Source organism: Falco cherrug, chromosome 14 (assembly GCF_023634085.1).
Source record: "Falco cherrug isolate bFalChe1 chromosome 14, bFalChe1.pri, whole genome shotgun sequence".
NCBI classification, from domain to species: Eukaryota; Metazoa; Chordata; class Aves; order Falconiformes; family Falconidae; genus Falco; species Falco cherrug.
The window spans coordinates 23,590,551-23,598,349 of record NC_073710.1 but is presented as its reverse complement, the minus strand read 5'-3'; positions in this window follow the sequence as shown (position 1 = coordinate 23,598,349).

Sequence of the window (7,799 nt, the reverse complement as noted above, 5' to 3'; positions counted from 1 at the left end):
CTTCCAGTCTGCATGCCCCCATACCAGTCCAGCAGCTTCCCCTACCCTCTAGCCCCAGAGTTAGGCACTTCCACAGCCCCACTTCCCTGGAGCCTGCAGGGACCAGCCTCCTGCATTAGGAGGAAAGCAGCAGAACTAAGAAAGCAGCCACATTCTCCTGCGGGGGCAGGACAAAACAGCAACCGCAACACAGCCCACCTCCAGCCACCACCCCTGGCTGCTGCACGGGGAGCTCCATCTTCCCCACCTCAGAGAGCCCTTCACCCCCCCAGAAATTAAGGACAGACTGCAACTGCCCCTCTGCTCCAGGCTCAGGGCACAGACGGCTCGGGCACCTCGACTGTGGGTTCAGAGCATGAACGCCCCAACCCTGGGCAGGGGAACCAGCTGCGCCAGGACACAACAGCTACCATCACCTCAGAAAAGCAATGAGGAAATATACCCAGGGCTGGGGTACAATTCCTGACGTGTCTCAGGAAACCCAGGTGTGCCAGAGCAGGGTGCCAAGCTCCAGCCCCCTCCCCCACGCTCCCTTTACTCCAGTACCTACTACTATGTACTGCTCTGCTTTTGTGCTGTGCCTCACATGGCTGCCAGGGCAGGGTGAGAAGCAGCAAGAGAAATCCTGCCTGGCACCTTCTCCAGGGGAGCAGCGCTGCACTTTGCCAAGGTGAGGTTTTTTGGCTCTGCATGATTTCAAATGTGAGGGGTCTGTTTTCTCACCACAGAAAGCAGGGAGCAGAACTTTTGTGCTGTACCTCACATGGCTGCCAGAGCACGGTGAGAAACAGCAAAACAATTCCTTCCTAGCGTCTTCTCCAGGGGAGCAGCGCTGCGCTTTCCCAAGGTGATTTTTTTGCTCTGTGAATGATTCCAAGTATGAGAGGTCAAATTTCTCAGAACAGAATGCATGGAGCAGAACTTTTGTGCTGTTCCTCTCATGGCTGCCAGGGCACGGTGGGAAACAGCAAGAGAATTCCTACCTGGGATCTTCTCACCATGTCCTTGCAGCCACGTCAGGCACAGCAGAAAAGTTCGGCACCCTTCTCTCTGTGGTGAGAAACTGGACGCCTTTACATTGGCAATCATGCAGAGCCCCAAAGAGTCACCTTGGCAAAGTGCTGCACTGTCCCCCTGGAGAAGGTGCCAGGCAGGAATTCTCTTGCTGCTTCTCACCCTGCCCTGGCAGCCATGTGAGGCACAGCACTAAAGTTCTGCTCCCTGCTTTGCGTGGTGATAAAATTGACCCCAAAATTTTGCACTCATGCAGAACCAGAGCTGACCTTGACATAAGTGCAGCACTGTTCCCCCCTGGAGAAGGTGCCGGGAAGGAATTCTCTTGCTGCTTCTCACCCTGCCCTGGCAGCCATGTGAGGCACAGCACAAAAGTTCTGCTCCCTGCTTCCTGTGGTGAGAAAATGGAACCAAAGTTTGTGCACTCCTGTAGAGCCAAAAGAAAAAAATACATCTTGGGAAAGTGCAGCACTGCCCCCCTGGAGAAGGTGCCAGGCAGGAATTCTCTTGCTGCTTCTCGCCCTGCCCTGGCAGCCATGTGAGGCACAGCACAAAAGTTCTGCTCCCTGCTTCCTGTGGTGAGAAAACTGACCTCTTTTCATTGGCAATCATGCACAGAAAAAAAATAATCACCTTAAAGCGCAGCGCTGCTTACCTGGAGAAGATGCCAGGCAGGAATTCTCTTGCTGCTTCTCACCCTGCCCTGGCAGCCATGTGAGGCACAGCACAAAAGTTCTGATCTCTGCTTTCTGTGGTGATAAAATTGATCCTTCAGAGTTGCAATGGTTAAAAGCCCAAAAAATCACCTTGGGAAAGTACAGCACTCCTCCCATAAAGAAGGTACCAGGAAAAAATTCTCTTGCTGTTCTCTACCCTGCACTTGCAGCCATGTGAGGAACAGCACAAAAGTTCTTCTCCCTGCTTTCTGTGATGAGAAAATGGACCCAAAGTTTTTGCACTCATGCAGAGCCAAAAGAAAAAATATATCTTCGGAAAGTGCAGCACAGCTCCCCTGGAGAAGGTGCCAGGCAGGAATTCTCTTGCTGCTTCTCACCCTGCCCGGGCAGCCATGTGAGGCACAGCACAAAAGTTCTGCTCCCCGCTTTCAGTGGTAAGAAATTTGACCCAAGCATTTTGCACTCATGCAGAACCAGAGCTCACCTCAGCAAAGTGCAGCACTGCTCCCCTGGAGAAGGTGCCAGGCAGGAATTCTCTTGCTGCTTCTCACCGTGCCCGGGCAGCCATGTGAGGCACAGCAGAAAAGTGCTGCTCCCTGCTTTCTGTGGTGAGAACATTGACCCTTCAGAGTTGCAGTCGTTAAGAGCCAATAAAAATCATCTTGGGAAAGTGCAGCCCTGCCCCCCTGGAGAACATGCCAGAAAGGAATTCTCTTGCTGCTTCTCACCCTGCCCGGGCAGCCATGTGACTCAGCACTAAAGTTCTGCTCCCTGCTTTCTGTGGTGAGAAAATTGACCAAAACCACCTGCACTCATGCAGAACCAGGGCTCACCTTGTGAAAGTGCAGCACGGCTCCCCTGGAGAAGGTGCCAGGAAGGAATTCTCTTGCTGCTTCTCACCCTGCCCTGGCAGCCATGTGAGGCACAGCACAAAAGTGCTGCTCCCTGCTTTCTAAAGTCAGCAAAATTGACTGTCCACAGTTGCACTGATGTAGAGATAAGACTTTCTTACTCAAAAGCAAAACCCAAGAAACCACGTACCCCTGGGAACCCCCTTGTCCTTCCGTGTGGCTGGTGACTTCCCATGGCTCTTCCACAAGGCAGGACAGATAACCACGAATTTGGAAGCCCACGTTAGTTCAAGTACACTTAGTCCTCTGACAGTCACTACTTATGGGCCAGCGGTCCTCTCACCCCTCCACAGATCTGCCTGTTAGTCCTCTAGCAGTCATTCCCCATGGAGGGACCACAAGTCCTCCACACCTACCTACCAGCTCACCAGAAATGAGTCAGACCACGCCAGAAGTGACACTGCCTGACCTGCAAGAGATCTATTAGACCACTAACGATGGTTTCAAGACAGAAAAAACACCACCATCCACCAGCACAGCAGAAAAACAACGAGAAGAAACTTCGTACACAAACCAAAGGCCCCCATCCAAACCCCACAAAGGCAAAATAGCTGAAAAAAGGCACTCTCCACAAAAAAAACCCACCACACAGATCACAAGATAAGATAAAAATGCCATAACCCCAGGAACGCAGGGCCAACAAACACAGATTCTGTCCATAACAATAACACACTTTGACACTAACTCGCTTGACCTCTGGCATACCATAACCTTGTTGCCGCCAAACCCCAGCACACTGTAGCCCTAAGGCAACACAAAATGGAACACAAAGTCCCTGGAGATCTCCGCCAGGGCTTTCAGGTGCTGCCTGACCTCAAGTATCACAACCTTCAAGAGAGAACAAGATGGAGGCACCAGGACAACACCGCCATGCGTCTTCACACCCTGGAAAAGGGCCTGAGATAAACGCTCCTGGGCAGAGAGGCTGAGGCACTCGGAGGCTTTGAGCCAGCCCTCCACCACCACAGGGCTTCAGCTCATCATTTCTGTGTCAGAGCCACCAGGCAGGTGGCCCCATCCTCCCTGAGAGACCGCTCAGGGCACCTGTACCCAGCTCCAGGGGGCTGGACACGCAGCCTCGGATCCATGGGGGGAGGGGTGCTTTAATCCTGGGAGCAGGATTTCTGACAGTGCCCCTGAGGAGGAAAGCCTCCTCAGGCCTGGAAGCCTGAGAGACATCCCTGCGCTGCTCCACATGTCACCAAAATCAGGGGCTGAGGAAGGCTGCTTTGGGGCCCGTCGAGGGAACCAGCTCCCCTGGGCTGCTCTGCGGCCACCGGCTGCCGTTGCTGTCGCGCGGGTCTCAGTGCTGCTCTGCAGTCGGCCGTCACCTCCCCGCGGGACACTCCCCAGCGCAGCACACGTCTGCACTGGCTCTCCCTGGGGACAAAGATCACAAGCGAGGGATGGGCTTGGCTTTGCCCCCAGTCCCAGGCTGCCACCAGAGAGACCTGCCACCCCCGCCCCAGCTGTGCGATGTGGGCACCACGTACAGCTGCAGCTGTGGGTCAGGGCAGCTGTGGGCAGGGGGCAAGCCCCGTGGCGGCGCCCCCGGCGCTGGCAGCAGGCAGAGCTGGGGAGAGCGAGGGGCAGCCCAGGGCAGCCGGCAGCCGGCGGCGGGGCCCGGCAGGGTGCAGCACCCTCAGCAATGCCCGGCTCCTTGCGCCTCGGCCCCAGGGCTGCAGCGCAGGGCTGGCCCCAGCCGGGGCTGGGCTGGGAACAGCCAGGCAGGGCCCTGGCACCCCGGCACGCACCTGCTCCCTGCGTGGGGCGGCCCGGTCCTTTGCAATCGACCCCGTGGCATCCAGAGAAGAGCCCTGCCCTGAGCCTGAGCCATCGCTGCAGGGATGAGGCCTTCCTCGGCGTCCGTCCCTCAAATCCCTCCCTTCGGCCCCCACGGTCCGTCCCTAAAACACTTCCCCTCGCCCCCGGTCCCTGCTGGCCCTGAAGGCTGGCCACAGCACTTGGTTTCAAGCCTCAGCTGGTCATGTCATGGCTGTTCTGGAATGCGGGTACAGTGAAAGGAGAGACTGAAATGGCAAATTTTTCCCCCCAGGGCGGTCAAATGCTGGCAGAGGTTGCCCAAGGAGGTTGTGCAGTCTCTGTCCTTGGGGATCTTCAAAGGCCAAGGGCACACAGTTCTCAGCAACCTGCTCGAGGCGAGCGTGCTGGAGCAGAGGGCTTGGCCCAGAGGACCTCCACGGGTCCCTTCCAACCCCCCCCTCCTGTGTGGCTCTGTGCTTTGCTTTTCCTCCTAAAGCCCCTCAGCTCAGCCCCGATGCCCGCTGGAAAGGGTGCTGGGGCAAGGGACCATCCCAATCTCCTCCCCGAGGGTCCACCCCAGCACAAGCGCTCCCCACTCCACAAGACCCTATGGCAGACACAGTCAGGAGAGGGAAAAGATTCTTTTATTGTCAACAGCAGCTGCAGGGGCCCAGGAGTCACAGCTGTTCAGCCGGTGAAAATCAGTCGGCACCTGCAACGACAGAGTCAGAAAGCTCTGATAAGCCCCCAGAGGCAGGAAGAGGCAGGATTTGGTTCCCCCCTCTTTGGGGGACGCTGTTTCCGAGGAATTCCTCATGGCCCAGAAGGGACAGCTCTTGCTGGCCTCCACTCGAGGCCGGCTCCGGTGCCTTCTCCCCAGGGGTGATGTCCCTAGGGAGCTGTGCGTGCGCAGGGATGCTGACAGTGCCCCTGTGCCGCGCAGCAGGGCTCGACGGGGAGCCCCCGGGGAGCTGCCGTGGGGCTCATCCCAAACCCTGCTCAGCACCAGCCCTCGCCGGCCCTTGCCAGCCAGCTGGGCTGACTTAGGGCCGTGTTCAGGGCTGGGAAAGATGGGCAGCAGCGCGTGGTACGCACCTGGCCTTCCTGACGTGCTGCAGCTTCCTGCATTTTCGCAGGTTTGGGTCCACAAAATCACTTCCTCTCTTCTCCTTTTTATTTGTGCTTGGCTGTCCCTCTCCTCTGCCCAGGCTTCTTTTCTCTTCCTTTTCCTTGACTTTTCCTTCTCCTGCTGGGAGCCTGCAAACCTTTCCGTCCCACAGCGTGATGAGATGGGGAAAGCCCCAAGCCCCTGCAGCGAGCTCTCAGGTCAGGCAAGGGGAGCTCTTCCTACCTGGTTTCCTGGGGCAGGCTGGTCAGTTGTGGCAGGCGTGCCAGGGACTCTGCCGTGCCCTCGGGGGTGCCTGGAGGCAAATCTGGAGGTGCCTAAACCAGAAACTTGGGAGGTAACGGGTGGCAAGTGACAGCCTGGGGTAGTGAGGGCCTGACTGCCAAATTGCTGTATGAGCTCTACAGAGGAGATGCTGGTTTGCATCGTGCACATTTTGCACAGTCCAGCCAACGCAGCCTAGACTTGATGAAGCTGCGACGGAGTAGGATTTGAGCAAAAGCCCTCTCAAGGTGGCAGCTACTCCTTTCTGTCCTTTTGTGGGTATTTTGTAGGTATGTTTTGTTTGATGAAGCAGATCACACTTCATGAAGTGCATTCCAGAAACAGACTTTCCAGTTTTCCTTAGCACGCACCACTCTGGGGGGAGAGGAGGAACCCCAAAGGCACAAGAGAGCGGCTGCCAGGAGGAGGCCCAGCGGCTGCTTGGCCTCCTGGGAAATTACTGTCCCACTTGAGACATGTTGCCCCAGCGTCTGTGGAGCTGCCGTACCTCTGCCGCTTTGGGCCCTGCCCCTGTGTCTCCCCCATCTCCGCTGTCGATGCCCAGCAGAGAGGCGGCTGCATCCAGAAAGGCTTTTGCCGGATGCTGGGTCTCTGCTGTGCCTGCAGGGCCACTTTGCTCTTCGCACCGCAGCTCTGGAAAGCAAAAGCACGTGCAGCAGCGCGACTTCTTGGAAGTCAAGAACACCTAAGCAAAGCCCAGCCGAGCCCTACACCACTTGTCTCGTCAGCGTTGAGGTTTCTGGCATCCCAAGCCCCAGTGTCTGTGACAAGCCTCAGTCCCGCCTCCTACCTGTGCCCCGGTCCATGGGTGCTGGCACCTCCTCGGCTGATGGAGGGGAGAGGCCGGCCACCTCCTCCCCAAAGATGTCCCCGCAGTTTTCAATGAGGAACTCCACCAGCACGTTCACCTGCAGACATCAAAGCCTTGGTCTCAAGCCAGGTGCCTGCAGACGTGTCAAGCAGCCTTTCCCACTGCTGACCCTTCGCCTGCGCAGGCGGCTGCGGCTGGGGGTTGCTCTTCCAGGCACCCAGCCCACCAGCACTGGCCCAAGGGAGGAGGCAGCCAGGGACCTCGCAACAGCCAAGCTCCGATGGGCCGGGAAGGCAGCACTGGCTGCTGGGTAGGGCGTACCTTCTCGGTCACCGCCAGCATGGCCTGCAGCGGGAGCAGGTCCTCGTTGGGTGGGCTCAGCAGGTTGGGCCCGACGCAGATGGCCAGGTTGCTGCAGCTCATTCTGCTGGTGGCTGCGTTGTGGCCGATGTGCTGCAGCAGGGCCATCAGCCGCTTCAGGAGGAGGAGGTTGGCCGCAGGCAACTTGTTGGCCACCCTGGGGGAAGAGGAAGACAAGGCTGATGAAGCAGAGGGTGCCCACAGCCGTCCCTGCAGCTGGCCCCAGGCGGGTGGGAGCCAGCGGCCGTGTTGCACAGCTTTGCAGCTGCCCGAAAAGACAGCTTTCTGAGGAGCCCGTGCCTTTGCAGGCAGGTCCCAGAACTCTCCCGGTCCCTGCTCACCAGGCAGGCTGCTGCCCACACTTACGCTTTCAGCTCCTCCACCTTGGCCTGCTTGCTGGCCCTCTCCATGGCTGCCATCCAGTCCTCGTAGAGGTCGATGACGAGGAGCTTGGTGGGGATGCTTCGCAGGAAGTCCTGCAATGCCAAGGGCTGCAGGTGAGCCTTTGAACGCTGCAGGCCAGCCAGGAGCTCCTCCAGCTGCACGTCAGAAGTGCTCACCTTCAAGATGACGGCCAGCAGCAGCGCAGGCTGGCTTCCTACGTCGATGTCCTTGCCGCGGTCCAGGGCCTCGCGCAGCTGCCGAAGTTCTGTCCCACCGGCAGCTCTGCGGAATATCCCCTCCGTTGCTGGTCCTTGCTGGCGCAGGACAGCCAGCAGCTCCTGCAGGAGAGGCAGGAGGCCACTTGCTTGGCTGAAGAACCAAGCGGTGGCAAGGACCAGAGCTCTGCCCCAGACGTGGTTGCCTAAGCGCCACAAAGGGTCTGGGACCAGAAGCAGGTTCTGGGGGTG